The sequence below is a fragment of the Panthera pardus genome, unplaced genomic scaffold (assembly GCF_024362965.1).
Source record: "Panthera pardus isolate Hobbes unplaced genomic scaffold, ASM2436296v1 HiC_scaffold_16, whole genome shotgun sequence".
Lineage (NCBI taxonomy): Eukaryota > Metazoa > Chordata > Mammalia > Carnivora > Felidae > Panthera > Panthera pardus.
The window spans coordinates 152,356,330-152,371,928 of NW_026526721.1; the positions used below are offsets into that span (position 1 = coordinate 152,356,330).

The following is a 15,599-nucleotide window of genomic DNA, read 5'->3' on the forward strand; positions in this document are numbered from 1 at the left end:
TTCGGTTCAGGTCATGATCTCACAGTTCGTGAGTTCAGGCCCCACATCGGGTGAGCCTGAGCCCCAAACTGGGTGAGCCCTGCTTCTCTCTCGGTCTCTGTCTCTGTCCCTCTCCCCTCTTTTCTGCCCCTCATTCACTTGCGCCCCCTCTCTTTCTCTCTCAAAAAAATCAAGTGAGCTATTTTCAGATAAAAGGGTAAAAGATACTTGAAAATGGAATGAAAAGGAGTTACAGCGATGTTAAGTATTTGCAAAAATGAGGCATTTTGGGAGCCACATAGTTTTAGTTGAAAACTGAAACTACTCAAAATGTTTACCTCCCAAATTGGAGAGATTTATCCAGATTTCTATAAGGAAAGCAAATGTGAGCACCTTCTAGGCTTGTCTGCATTTTACTAAATGTTTCAACTCTTTTTTTTTGGATGTGACACTTCATTTGCAAAAGTGGGTGCCTTTAAACATTTAACACTTGCATACTTACTGTGTGACAAATACTATTGTAAGCATTCAAGCTGCATTAATTCATTTAATCTTCACAAAATTCTGAGATTGGTTTTATTATTATCTCCATCTTAACAGATAAAGAAACCATCTCACAGAAGAGTTAAATATTTTTCCTCGGGGCGCCTGGGTGGCTCAGTCGGTTAAGCGTCCGACTTCAGCTCAGGTCACGATCTCGCGGTCCGTGAGTTCGAGCCCCGCGTCGGGCTCTGGGCTGATGGCTCAGAGCCTGGAGCCTGCTTCCGATTCTGTGTCTCCCTCTCTCTCTGCCCCTCCCCTGTTCATGCTCTGTCTCTCTCTGTCTCAAAAATAAAATAAAACGTTAAAAAAAAAAAAATATAAAAAAATATTTTTCCTCAGGTCACATAAGCAGGAAATAGCAGAGCTTGGGTTCAAACACATGAAGTCTGGCTCCAAGGTCTGAGCATTCAAACACTCGCTATGCTATACTGTTACTCAATATTCTCCAACTCCCCCAGTTTGTTTCCTGTAGCTTTTCATGATTTTGAAAGTACTTGCACATCTTGATTCTCATAATAACTTTGTGTGTTAGGTAGGATAGGTATTATTATTAGCCTTATTTACAGACAAGGAAACAGACGAAGCTGAGATGAATGTCTAAAAGGTATGAGACCTGGGGCGCAAATTCAGCTCTGTAAAGCCATTGTTCATTCTGCTGTACCATACTCTTCCAGAATAGGCAGGCTTTGGAGAGTTGTAAGTGTGGCTTTTAATTCTGGCCCTGCTAGTTGCTGGTTGAGTAATTTTGTTAAGTAGCTACTGTGGATTTCAGTTCCCTCATCGGTAAAATGGGAACAGTATTGTCTTCCTGTATTATAAGGCTGTTGTGGCGATTAAAGGAAATAAAGCATGTAAACCTTTAGCATAGTGTTAGGCTTGCAGTGGCTATTTTGTTGCTTATTAATGTCATAATTGAAAGTGAGAATACAGGTAAAAGAGTCTTTTTTTTGTAAAAAAAAAATGTAGTAAGATAGGTGTTCTAAAACATTTTTGATTGCCAGACTCGGGGAGATTTTTCAGCGTTCAGATTCCCAGGCCTTACCTGTGCTTGCGAATCTGAATCTGTGGGGGTTGAGCTCAGAAACCTGTGTTTAAGTGTGTGTGCACGTATGGGTATGCACAAACACCTACACACACACTTCCTCCCAGAGGATTTTGATGGCCAGTCAGGTTTGGGGACCATGAACCAAAATACACTTGGATGGTCAGTTTTTTATACTTCCAGGTTGTTTTCCTCCCTGTATATTATTATTTTGCTATGAAATAACAAATTTAATCTGATTATTAAAGGATAAGTTATAGTATAATAATAAAAGTTATTACTATAAAAGGGTTTAAAAGGCCAGTATTTCTAGTTTATGTTTCTGTTTTCAGAGCTCTCAATATGAATATACCATCTCCAATAACCTGGTCAAAAAGCTGAGCTTAGCCTTCAATGTGAAAGGGACAGTTTTTACTAAATTGACGACTTTTATTTGCATGGGTGCCCAATGTGTGCTGTAGTGGTTTGAAAACTTTAGAAGTTCGGCAGTTTTAACAATTCTTTCATATATTCCTTGTGGTTATTTTTCTTCCCTTTACAGTTTTCATAGCCAATTCTTAATTGTCCATTCATACATTGCTTGGTTGACACTCGCAGATAGTCCTTAATCCTTATTTTCTCCTTTCACACACACACACACACACACACACACACACACACACACACACACACACAAAACATACCTGAAGTTAGGAAGAAACAAAAATGAACATAACCCTTATCATTTTTAAAGAGGACAAATAGCTTAATCCTTTTTTTTATAGTTAAATTTTAAGTGTTTAATTTTTCTTTTCTCACTTCAAATTGCTTTTTGCAGTAGACAGGGAATGCCATAAATACAGAAAAATAATCTCTTTTTCCTCCTGCTTACTATTTGCTCAGGTTTCTTTGCTCCTCAGTTGATCCCAAGTCAGGGAACTGGGGAGAATGAGGAGGAAAAGAAACAAAAGGCATGAATATATTCTGCAGACAGGATAGTTTGCCTGCTAAATATGGAACTGAGTACATTGTGGTAAAACACACACAAAACCTGCCGTCTTAACCATTTTTAAAATGTAGGATTCTGTGGCTTTAAGTACATTCACATCGTTGTGTAACCATTATCACCACCCATCTACAGGGGTCGAAGTCTTTGTTTTGTAAGACCTGTGTACGTTCTAAGAAGTTCATTTAGAAGTTTGAAGATTGCTCTGGGAAGGCAGGAATGTGGATGGATTTAGAAGTCCCACCATGTAGTAGGCATGTGACTGCTCTGCGGCTGGGGGCGGGGGGGGGGGGGGGGTGGTCTGTCACAGCTCTCAGAAGAACTCAGAGGAGCTGAGTCAGAAGGGGTCACCAGCAAGTCCTCTAGGGCGTCAGAAGACCAGTGCGGATTCTTTCCTTTCTTGCTTGTTTGGCTTTGATTGTTCCAGAGGTTTGGGGGAAATGCAATTGAAGCATGGACTTTAAGCGAAAATTACCTAACAGCACAGAGCGTATCAAATTGGGAAGCCTGAGGCCGCTGGCTCTCCAAAGGAAAAAGATGAGGGTTGGGCAAAAGCTACTTATGCCGCCTTACTTGCAGTAAGTTTGGTGAATGTTATGGTGAGTGTTCCCAGAAGAAGTTAAGCCTTTGAAGGGATAGCAGGCAGTCTTTTTAAGGTATCAAGAAGCCTGGAATATTACTAATCTCCTTGTTTTGGAGCTGAAAATACGAAGAAAACATGTTTCATGCACATCTCTCCAGATGGAAGTTATCAGAACATTGCTTAATTTCGGATCTTATGATCTGAGAGTCCGTCCAGCTCTAAAATTCTGTGATTTCCCTTGAGATCCAGGACCCAGAAAGATTCATGCTCTTAACGGACAGTTCTCTTAAATCTAAACGATCGGTGACGAGCATAGAAATTGATTTTATAGGAGCTGGAGTTGGAGTCTAGCAAATGGAGTGTTCAGAGACTTGTTGAGCAGATGTACGTGTGGACGTGTTTGGAGCATACACCTACTTGTGATAACGAAGGAAGGTTTTGTTTCTTTTCAACATTTGTGGCTGCTAGAGCTTTCAGATTTCATTTTTTAAAAATAGCTTTATTGGGGCGCCTGGGTGGCGCAGTCGGTTAAGCGTCCGACTTCGGCTCAGGTCACGATCTCGCGGTCCGTGAGTTCGAGCCCCGCGTCAGGCTCTGGGCTGATGGCTCGGAGCCTGGAGCCTGTTTCCGATTCTGTGTCTCCTTCTCTCTCTGCCCCTCCCCCCTTCATGCTCTGTCTCTCTCTGTCTCAAAAATAAATAAGTGTTAAAAACAAATTAAAAAATAAAAATAGCTTTATTAAGATATAATTCACCCATTTGAAATGTTTTTGGTATGGTTTTGAAATGGTTTTTGGTATTTTACAACATTATTTTTTAAAAGTTGTGATTATAATATATATAACAAAATTTGCCATTTTAACCATTTTAAGACTACAATTCAGTGGCATTCATTGCATTTACAGTGTTGTGTAGCCATCACCACTGTCTATTTCCAAAACCTTTTCATCACCCCAGATGTTAATTCTGTAGCCATTAAGTAAGAACTCCTCATTCCCCTTCTTCCAGCCCCTGGTAACCTTTAATCTATTTTATGTCTCTAGGAGTTTGCTTAATTCTGGATATTTCATATAAGTAGAATTATATAGTATTTATCCTTTTGTATTTGCCTTTTTTTCACTTAGCATAAGGATTTCAAGATTCATCCATGTTGTAACATGTGTCAGAACTTCATTCCTTCCCCCTCCTTTAAATTACTTCACTCCTTTGTTATGGCTGAATAATTTTCCACTGTTTGATATATTACATTTTGTTTATCCGTTTATCTGTTGATGGTCAGTGGTTGGATTGCATTTTGCTGCCTACAGAAGTAATAGTCAGTCATCCAGGCATCTAGTGTGAGAATCAGAAGCTTGTGGGTTTTGATTATGGATTAGCAGCCTGAATGGAAGGATGTAAAGGGAAGAATTGTGCTTATAGTTTAAAAGATACTGTCCAGTGTTATTGTTTTGTATTAAAAATTTTTTTTAATGTTTTTGCTTGCCTTTTTTTTTTTTTTTTTGAGAGAGAGAGAGGGAGACACAGAATCTGAATCAGGTTCTAGGCTCTGAGCTGTCAGCACAGAGCCCGATGTGGGGCTCGAACTCACGGACTATGAGATCATGACCTGAGTGGAAGTCCAATGCTTAACCAACTGAGCCACCCAGGTGCCCCTGTTTTCTATTTTTAAAGTTTGTTTGTTCGTTTATTTATTTATTTATTTATTGGGGGGGGGGGGGGGATGGAATATGAGCGGGGGAGGGGCAGAGAGAGAGAATCCCAGGCAGGCTCCATGCTGTCAGCACAGAGCCTGATGCAGGCAGGGCTCACACACCATGAGATCATGACCTGAGCCGAAGTCAGATGCTTAACCAACTGAGCCTCCCAGGCACCCTTCCTCATCTGGTGTTATTGTTTTGTGGAATGCTAACTAAATAGGTTGGTAGAGCTAATGGTCCTGTGGTTGTCTCACTATTTTACTTGAGTAACGTACTCATTTTTAGGATGAATTAAGGATGAAAAACTTTGACAAGGATAGCAGCTTTTGAAGATGCAAATATTGTGAATTAGCATAATCACAATATTTATGGGTGTTAATACCATCTTTCATTTAAGAATAGAGTTGAAAAAAACCGCACAGATGTTGAATGGCATCCATTCAGTATGCACGTCTGTTCTCTGCAAGCACCGTGTCAGGCATGAGGGATGTGGGGTAGACACGTCTAACACGGTCGTTGCCCTCATGGGGCTTAGATTCTACAGGGGAAACTACATAATGGACTAGCTCAACTTTCAGTTCCTTTTTCTTCTTCAAAATTAGTAGCTACATGTTACACGGTAATTTCTTTTTTTGTCTTGCAAGCTGTGATTGTCAGTGCTGATCAGCGGCATTCTTAGAATCAAGGAAATACGGTAATCTGTTTGCAACTGTGTTAAGTGCTTTGAATAAAAAGTAAATGCTTTTATTAAAGAGTGTGTGGCAGTGGGGCTTGACATGTCTGGGGGCTTTGGGAAGGCTTCCCTGAGGAAGTGCCCTTTCAACTGAGTTCTGAAGAAGGAGTGGAATTATTGAGGGGAAAGAGAGTTGCCGGATGTAGGTTAAGAGCTTTCCAGTCAGAGGGAAGAATGTGTGACAAGCTTTTGAGACTAAAAGAGTATGGAGGATTCGAAGAATAATAACAACAGCTACTATTTACTGATTCCTGAGCTTGTATTATGTACCAGTCACTGTCCTGAGTTCTTTAAAGGGATTTAGTCCTCATGACGACGCTGTGAGGTGGTCTGCTATTCTCATGTCATCCGTGGTGAATGCAAGGCGTGGAGAAGTGAGTAACTTGCTCAAGGTCACATAGCTAGAAAGGGTAGGACTGAAATTTGCATGGCGGCGCCTACACCCTGAAAGTATTATGCCTTCCGTGAGATCACTAACGCCAACATGCGCAGCAAGGAGGAGAGGAGTCAGAGAGGTAGGCAGGAGCCAGATCATATAAGCCAGTGGTTCTCAACCAAGGGTGATTTTGTCTCCCAGAGGACATTTGGCAATGTGTGGAGGTATTTTGGGGATAACAGGAGGAGGGGTGTGCTACTAGAGCTTGTGGCTAGAGACCAGAGTTGCCCCTAAACATCTTGCTGTGCACAGGATACCCTTCACAACAAAGAATTATCTGGCCCAAATGTCAGTAGGGCCAAGGCTGAGAACCCTGAGACAGGTTCTTTGAGACCGTATTTAGGATTTGGGTCTGTGTCCTAAGAACAGTGGAAAACCATTGAAAGGTTTTGTGTAGGGGCATGACGTGATCAGATCTGTGCCTTGAAAGGATGACTTTAGGGCAGGTTGGAGATTATATCAAAAAGGACATTAGTGGATGTGGGGAGATGAGTCGTGAGACTTTCAGAGGCAGTGGGGGCCTGGCCCAGAGGTATGACGCTGGGCATGTTGAGAGGTGGTTGGGACGGAGAAGTAAGTAGTCGATGCTTGGTGAGTGGCTGTGTTTGGGTAGCAGAGAGGGAAAGGTTTGGATTGTGCATCCTGGGTGGTGGTAGGGAACATTCAAGTGGGGAGGAGGCTTGGAGAGGGAGGATCACGGATTTATGTGTATTGTATTTAAGGTGTCCGGGAGGCATCTAAGTGGAGATTATGAAGAGGCAGTTTGTGGATGTGGATCAAGAGTTCCAAGGAGAGGTCTGGGCTGTAGATAAAAATTGAGACTTATGAGCATGTAGAAGGTAATTGAAATTGTGAGTATTGGTGAGATTGTCTAGGGAGGAAGTACAGAGTTGAAAGTAATCATTCCTCAGGTTGAGTCCTAAAGCACTCCAAGGATTTCAAGGTCAAGTCTCAAGTCTTAATTCTGACACTTTTTTGATCATCCTTTTGTGTTTGGTTCACATTGTTCTGTGCAAATCAGATTTGTCTGAAAAGCTGACTTCATAGGAAGCAGAGTTATTCTTGTTTAAAATATTTTTGGGGCACCTGGGTGGCTCAGTTGGTTAAGCACCCAATTTTGGCTCAGGTCATGATCTCGCGGCCTGTGGGTTCAAGCCCCGTGTTGGGCTCTGTGCTGACAGCTCAGAGCCTGGAGCCTGCTTCAGATTCTGTGTCTCCCTCTCTCTCTGCTCCCCCGCTCACACTCTGTGTCTCTCTCAAAAATGAATGAACATTAGAAAAAAAATTTTTAAGTACTTTCGAGTGTTCTCAACAGTGGTCTTCAAAAATTTATAAAAGGTTATGAAATGTGAGTTAATTTTTCAGAGTTTTGGAGAGTGACTATATTTTTATTTCTACTCAGTTAAAAAAAAATTCTCCCCCTGTACTTACTGTTTTTATTAGACAAATCCTTTGAAAGAGCAAATCTAAGTTGTTTTTAGTCATTTAGAATTCCTTCCAGTGGCATTAATACATGAATGCAACCAGTGTCTGTTGAGTTCAGAACTCTCTCCATTTTTTTCCCCATTTACCCCTGGAACTGAGTCAGAGTTCTGGCTCTGTAGTGGCCAGCGTCACTCTGAGTATTTCTTGATTTGTTCTTCTAACCAAAATTAACAAGATTTAGTTTTGTGTCCGTGTGATTGAAATATATTTGGTATAGCATTCATTGTCATAATCTTTACCATTCCTGTGACTTACAGGAATTTGGAGGAAAAAGTTCAAACGGCACAGTATCAGTAACCTAAATATGAAGACGTTACTGGCAACACCCTTTGTTTTCTCCCAAAGTATTTCTACTGTGATTCGTAATTTCCCTTTGGTTAGATGTGTCACTGCAGATCCAAAGTTTCAGTTCTCCTGAGTGATCTCTTTGTTAGGTTATATTCAGACTTCAGTAGTAAAGTCTGTAATCTTAAATTTCCTCTCTCATTACAAAAGAATATTTTGCCATCGAAAGGTCTCAATAAAAGGAGTATATAGTCGTTTGACATCAGAAGAAAATGGCTTAAAAATCCCTAGATTTTATCTAATACATGTAGCTGTTTGTGCTCAGAAAAATTTATCCAGTTGGTCTTCAACTACCAAAAACTTTATAAAAAGTAGTTAACCATAATTACGTTGTAAGATTTAATTAAGAAAAAATGGTACCTGAGATTTTCTACTAAAGGGAAGTTGCTAAGAAATCGAGTAATGATTTTTATTTGTTAGTCTGGAAACCATAGCAACACAATAAATATTATGTCTCAATTTGTCTTTCACGGTTCTTTTGGCATGAGTGTCATGGAAAAATAAACAAAATTAAACACAGTAAACTCTGAGTCTTAGCTACCTGAATTAGTCATTTTCCTTGAATGTTTCACTTTCTAGAATTTTGTATTTCAAGTTTCTTGAAATTAAAGCGTAGTCTGTAAAGATCCAGATTGTATTTTGTCTTTTCTTCTTATGCCAGTTACATGGGTTTTATCTAATGGATATACATGCAGGCTGGCAACTCCACACTTGGCTTGGTTAAGTGCATTTCTGCCAAATTGCAAAGTTTTAATTTGCCTCCCTTGAAAAGTGTTACATGAGCACAGTAGGACAAAAGTTTTAAAGCTAGAGGTTTCTCTTTTTTTTTAAGACATTGAAGTGTGTGTTTTCATGCACTACTCTTTGAGAATATTAAATGCAGGAAGGTTTTGATAATAGTATAATGTTTGGTGATAATTGTTTCAGATTAAAAAAGATGAGAAAGAAGGGAGAAAGAAGACATTATAAACCAAGTCTAGGGTCCTTTGTTTCACTCCCTAGGCCTATCTTCCCCTACCCCTCTCACCCAACAGGGAACTACTGTAATAAAATCATAAGATACCCTTCCTGTCTATGTTCTAAAAGTTCTAATACATAGCTCCGTGAACAGTATTGTTTTACGGGTTTTTCTGTATTGTTTTCTAAGTGCTCTACAGGCATGTGGGTGTGAAACAAGGAGAACCATATGGGAAGCTGCCAGGGTGATAACTCAGTATGGCTGGGGAGAGGTTGGGGAATGGGAGGAGACGATGCTAGAGAGACCGTAGGGACCGATCGTGAAGGGATTTGTGTGCTTCGGAGTTTAAGTTTGGTTTTGCAAGCTGTGGAGGAGCCACTGAAGGGTAAAACCCTTTTCAGGTTTGATTTGTAGCATAACGGGTTTAGCTACCATGTGGAGAATGACTGGTAGGAGGCAGAAATCTAGCCGGGGAGCTGCTGGAGTCATCTTCGCTGGAGATGCCAAGAGCCTGAGTTAAGGCAGTGATAGCGGGAATGGGGAGGACAGTTTGGATGGAAGGAATAGTGAAGAGAGAGAATCTTGATGGGAGCTACCTAGTTGAGGTTGAATGACCTAATGTATGTGTCGGGGGGGGGGGCGTAAAAAAAGAAAGAGGGGCATTATATGTTGATTCTTCACCTCAGGTTTTGGGTGACTGGAACAGAAAGAGGAAGAGCAAGCTGAAAGGAAGGGCTATAGATTCAGTTTGTAATATGTTGTCTCAGGTTCCAGTGGGACAGCCCAAGTAGTTCATCGCCAGTTGGATCAGGACAGTGGGAGAAAAGTCTGAGGTGGACAGAAGACTTACGGGTCATCAGTGTCACCTTGGAGCCTAGAGTAAAAAGAGGGAGTTAAGCCTGGAAGCTTTGGTTGCATTACAATTTAAGGAGCTAGTAGAGAAAAATGAGCTCATGGTAAGTTCTGAGGAGGAGAGATCAGAGAGTCATGAGGAAAACTGGGAGATTAGTATTGCAGAAAGCCACGAGCTGAGAGTTTTAAGAAGGAATTGAGTGGTGAGGGATGTTGGAAGTGCAGAACTGACAAGCGAGGGAAGAACAGAAGAATCCTATTGGGCTTGGTAGTTAGAGGTCATTAGTGACTGACTTGCAGGGGCAGTGGCAGGAAGATGATGGGGGCAGGAGCCAGAAGGCAGTCATGTGGAGAGAGGGAGAAACAAGGAGGAGGTGTGACAAAAGTCGGCTGTGAAGACAAGATAAGGCGGAATCGAACCAGGATGGGATTGTTTGTCCAGTATTTGTTTTTGAAGGATGGGAGGGAGTTTGAACCTACCTAATGGGAAGAACAAGCCAATAAGAGTGAAGACAGAGAAGAGAGATCACCTGGTTGAGGCAAGATCCCTGGGGAAGATGGGGTTCACATCAGAGCACGGAGAGGGTGTGTGTGTGTGTGTGTGTCTCGGGAGGGGTATATTTATATTTATATTAAGTTATATAGCTTATAATTAATTTTCTTGCCTTTGAATCTTAGGATGATGGATTCAAGCTATTTTTTTAAGTAAACATAACTCCCTCCCTCCCCCCCCAAATAGTCCCAAATGAAATTTGACTTGTGAATTGTATTCCAAGGAAACAGTGAGCACTATGCAGTGAATCGGATGGATCCTGCCTTACTTGTCAACCCACTGGACGGATGGAGGATTTATGATAGGATTGGTTTCAGTTGAGTTTCTTATCTGGAAGGCCACTGGGAGCCACCGTAGTTTTATTTTAGCCTGTTCTCCTGCGTTTGTTTTACCAAAGGAGTAACAGAATCCAAATTTGTGTAAGGATGATTTTGAGCATCGGATACCACAAAATATATTGTGGCTAATCATATTTTACGTGGGGATGTTTTATCTCACTTGTTCCTTGGTGTTGCAGACAGATTATTTGAACAGTGTGTAGTATGGAATAGCAAGGATGGGAGGAGAGTGGGGATGGAGAAAGTGAAGTTAGAATGAGGGAATGAAGTATTCTGGCTGAAAGTGGTAAGAGCCTGCTTGGGAGAGGGGGAGTCTTTTGGAATGGAAAGCAAAGGTGGGAACCAAGGGATATTATAAAGGAAGATTTGGTTAGGAAGTGGGAGGCCCTGAGACCTTTGGTCTTGAACAAGCGTGGCAAAGGTTCCATTTCTAGAATTGGAAGATAGGGGAACAGAGCCTCTTCGCTGGGGGAAGGTGAGGCCTCTGTGGAAGATGGTTGATGTTTTGAGGAATTGCTAAACTGTTTTGAATAGTGGCTGCGCCGTTTACCTTTCCAGCGTTTAAGGGTGCTGATTTCTCCGCATCTTTGCCAACACTAGTTACTTATTTATTTTTAATTTTACACGTCCTAGTGGGTGTGAAATATCTCAGTGTGGTTTTGATTTGCATTTCCCTAATGGCTAATGATGTTGAGTATCTCTTCATGTGCTTATTGGCCATTTGTGTATCTTCTTTACAGACATACCTAGTCAAATCCTTTGCCCATTTTATTTATTTAAACTTTTTTTTTTTTTTTTTACATTTATTTATTTTCTGAGAGACATAGAGCACAAGTTGGGGAGGGACAGAGAGAGAAGGAGACACAGAATCCGAAGCAGGCTTCAGGCTCCGAGCTGTCAGCACACAGCCCGACGCAGGGCTCGAACCCACCAACCGTGAGATCATGACCTGAGTTGAAGTTGGACACTTAACCGACTGAGCCACCCAGGCGCCCCCCCCCCCCCCCGCTTGCCCATTTTAAAATGGAGTTATGTATCTTTTTATTGAATCTCATCTTTTCTTTCTTTCTCTTTCTTTCCTTCTTTCTTTCTCTTTCCTTCTTTCTTTCTCTTTCTTTCTTTCTTTTTCTTTCTTTCTTTCTTTCTCTTTTCTTTCTTTCTCCTTCTTTTCTTTCTTTCTTTCTTTCTTTCTTTCTTTCTTTCTTTCTTTTCTCCTCCTCCTCCTCCTCCTCCTCCTCCTTCTCCTTCTCCTTCTCCTTCTCCTTCTCCTTCTCTTCTCCTTCTCTTCTCCTTCTCCTTCTCTTCTCCTTCTCTTCTCCTTCTCCTTCTCCTTCCAGGTTTTAATCTAAATTTCCACCTTCCTTGATGTGGCCTCTTCTGTCCCTCTAGTTGTGCAGTTGTTATGTTAGTCCTCAGGTCGATTTTATGGGTATTCAGAATGATTTGATAGTATCTAGTTGTGTTCTAGGGTGAAGGTAAGCATAGGGTCCTCCTACGATGCCACCATCCTGGCTTGCAAACCCACACAATATTTTTACTTTCTTAAATTCCAAAAGAGGATAATACAAAATCTTTTTTTTTTTTTAATTTTTTTTTTAACGTTTATTTATTTTTGAGACAGAGACAGAGCATGAATGAGGGAGGGGCAGAGAGAGAGGGAGACACAGAATCCGAAGCAGGCTCCAGGCTCTGAGCCGTCAGCCCAGAGGCCGACGCGGGGCTCGAACTCACGGACCGTGAGATCGTGACCTGAGCTGAAGTCGGACGCTTAACCGACTGAGCCACCCAGGCGCCCCACAAAATCTTGATGGTAAAGGGAGAGTCTTTAATGTAGAAGGTACTCAAACCATAGTGGTTAGTTCTCAGCTTTTCCTACAAGTTCTTTCTTAGCGGTCACTGTACGATTCTAATTATTACGTTGAGTAGTACAGTGAATGTCTTAACACATTTGGAATGTTTCTAAATTAACACAGCCTAAGGCAGTTTTGTTCCAGGGGTGATCGAGTCCCATGATTTTTCCTGCTGTCATTTTCTTTTTCCATTTGCCCCAAGAATTTAGTAGGAAAGGGATTTAAATCTATCCAAATATAGCTTTACTTTTTGTACTATAATTTTCATTGTCCTAAGAAGAATAAATTTCTATACTTATGTGATTGCATATTTCCTTTAATCAGCCTTACTGTGTCTAATATTTGAAAGCAGAACGATCAGAAAAATTTTTAGAAACCTAGTCCATTGACCTGCTTGATTTCACAGGTAACTTGTGAACCCATATTTCCAGTTCCTAAATTTTCTTGTTTATTTTAAAAGTTTGAATCATGGCACTCCCGGGTGGCTCGTTGGTTGAGTGTCTGACTCTTAATTTCGGCCCAGGTCATTATCCCAGGGCTGTGGGATCAAGCCCTGCATTCGACCATATGCCTGTTTAGGATTCTCTCTCTCTCTCTCTCTCTCTCTCTCTCTCTCTTTCTTTCTCTCTCTCTCTCTCTCTCTTTCTCCCTCTCCCTCTCCCCCTCCTTCTGCCCCTTCCCTGAATGTGCTCTCTCTTTCTATCTCTCTCTCTCTCTCTCTCTCAAAAAAAAAAAAGTTTGAGTCATATCAGCTTAAAGACCCTGCAACACTTAAATGATTTAGGCTCCTGAATAATTCTGATTTCATGTCTTATGCTAACTTTAACTTTTTTTTGGTAAAATACATGTAACATAATTTACCATTTTAATCATTAAGTATATAGTTCAGTGTCATTGAGTACATTTACGTTGTTGTCTGACCATCGCTATTATCCATCTTCAGAACTTTTTCATCGTCTTATACTGAAACCCTGTACCCATTAAGTAAAAACTCCCCATTTCTTCCTTCCCTCCAGCCCCTTAGAACCACTGTTCAACTTTCTATCCCCACTGTTCAGTTTTATTCTAGGTACTTCAAATAATTAGAATCACACAACATTTGTACTTCCGTATCTGGCTTATTTCACTTACCATAACGTTTTCAAGATTCATCTATGTTTTAGCATATGTCAAAATGTTCTTCCTTTTAAAAGCTGAATCATATTCTCCTATATGGATATAACACATTTCGTTTATTCATCCATTGATGGGCATTAGGTTGTTTCTACTTTTTGGCTGTTATGGATAAGGCTGATTTGAACATTGGCATATAGATCTCTGTTGGACTCTTTGATTTCAGTTCTTTTGTGTATGTACCCAGGTACGGAATGATCGGATCAAATGGTCATTCCATGTTTAACTTTTTTTTTTTTTTTTTTTTACCAACTTCGTTTTAAACTTAATTTTTTGTGATCCTTTATTGTTATGTCCCATTTATTTTCCTTCTCTGAGTGTGTGTTAAGACGAATCTGTACTAACTTTCGTGCAGTATTCAGAGGAGAAAATGCTCGTGTCACTACCTAGAAGTGTCCTGTGTGTGCCTGTAATTTGTCTATTCCATTGGATCGGTACACGTATGCAGTGCAGGCTTTGTCTGCTGGGTTGGAATCTCCTGTAGCTGCTTGCTGTTCCTGCTATCAGTACTGCCTCAGGCATCTGTTAGCAATGTGTAGAAAAATACTAAGATAAAGTCATTTTAAATCCTGTTGACTTTTTTTAAGCTTGCTGTTTAGTGACCTTCAGTACCCTCTCCAAGGGAGGCATATCTGAGTTTGGACAGAGGGTAAGGAACAGGGAAGGGCATTTTTGTGGCTGTGAAGCCCGCGTTCTTTCTGTTACACTGCAGCCAGGTTCCCTGCCCTTTCATTGCAAAAGAAATCCTTATTAGGGAGTAGATTTCAATTATCTGTAATTTAGATTTGGTGAAAGAAAGATAGTGAGCCATTTTAGTATAGATTGTACAGAATGGGCCATAGATCTTGGATGAAATGGGCATTATGGAGAAATTTCTAAGGAAGGCCACAAATACAAAGCTAATAACGTGGAAATGACAATCCCAACACATTGCTCTGGCTTTTCTTAAATAAAAAAAAAAAAAGAGGTTTGAAAATTTTCCCTAGAAAAGTGATACTTTGTAATTTAAAAATGTATTTGCGATCTGCTGAAGCATAACTTAGCCTTGAAGTGTTTTTCTATAAAATAACAAACTCTAGTAAGAAAGTGGTGTCTATCTAGTCAAAAGGGTAAGGAAGGCAGGAATAGCTTTTTTAAAGATAAGAGGCCAATGAAAAATTCATGTGAGAAGATTAATTGCCCTGGCCGTGTCATTGTTTAAAGCTTGAGGTTGGCAGATTGCAGTTTAGGGTTTTTGTTACCAAAAGGCCAGTTAATCAGACTGGGAAAGTGCCAGAATTGAGGTGGTTGAATAAGTGTTAGCTGTTCAGCTGTCTCCTCTTCTTAGAAGCCTGCTGCGACCGTGCCGGGCAAAACTAATTGTTCTTCCTGCACCCCTTCCTGGAGCGTTGTGTTTCTGCGTCCCTCAGCTGGACTGAAGACTTTGGGGCAGAGATGTCACATCTTCCCCTGCATTCTCAGCACCGAGCACAATAGCTTCCTCACCATAATCTTTTAAATATTGGCCGAGTCTTAGTGTGAGACTCGGGCATGGAAGAAGAAACTGCTGTAGTTATCAGGGGGTGATCCGAATCAGAGTTAGGTAGGATGTGGCCAAGAACAGGGGAAACCACTGCCAGATAGACATCATTGAGAAGATTTTTACGTTTCATGTGGTAGGTCACGCTGTTTCCCTGTGTCATTTCCTCGGTGCTTTGGTCCATGGCCTGACATTCTTCTGTTTATTTAGCAGACGTTGATTGAGACGCGGAAGTTGTGGGAGTGACAGAAGTGTGTAATTTTGATACAGTGTCGTAGAGCCACAGTAGAGACGTTTGTATGTAGATGGAATGGGGAAAAGCTTCATAACGGGTCACGTTTTAGCCGAAGAGGAGAGGGGATCCCTCTCGCCAGGCAGACAGTGTGTGAAGAGAGGCTTAATGGGACGCACTGGAGTCTGGGATGGAGCAAGGAGGCCTGCAGCTGGTGCAAGTGGGACAAGTCCTGGGACATAAGGGCGAGATCTGACTGAGAGGAATTATACCTGTGCTGGGCCCCCCCTCCCCTCC

The 15,599-nt window shown here is 41.2% G+C and overlaps 1 protein-coding gene across 20 annotated transcripts in view; it reads left to right on the top strand.

Annotated features, from left to right (window-relative positions):
• Positions 1–15,599, top strand: part of LRRFIP2 (LRR binding FLII interacting protein 2) — a 105,392-nt gene that overhangs the window by 21,292 nt on the left and 68,501 nt on the right. The window lies entirely within an intron of this gene.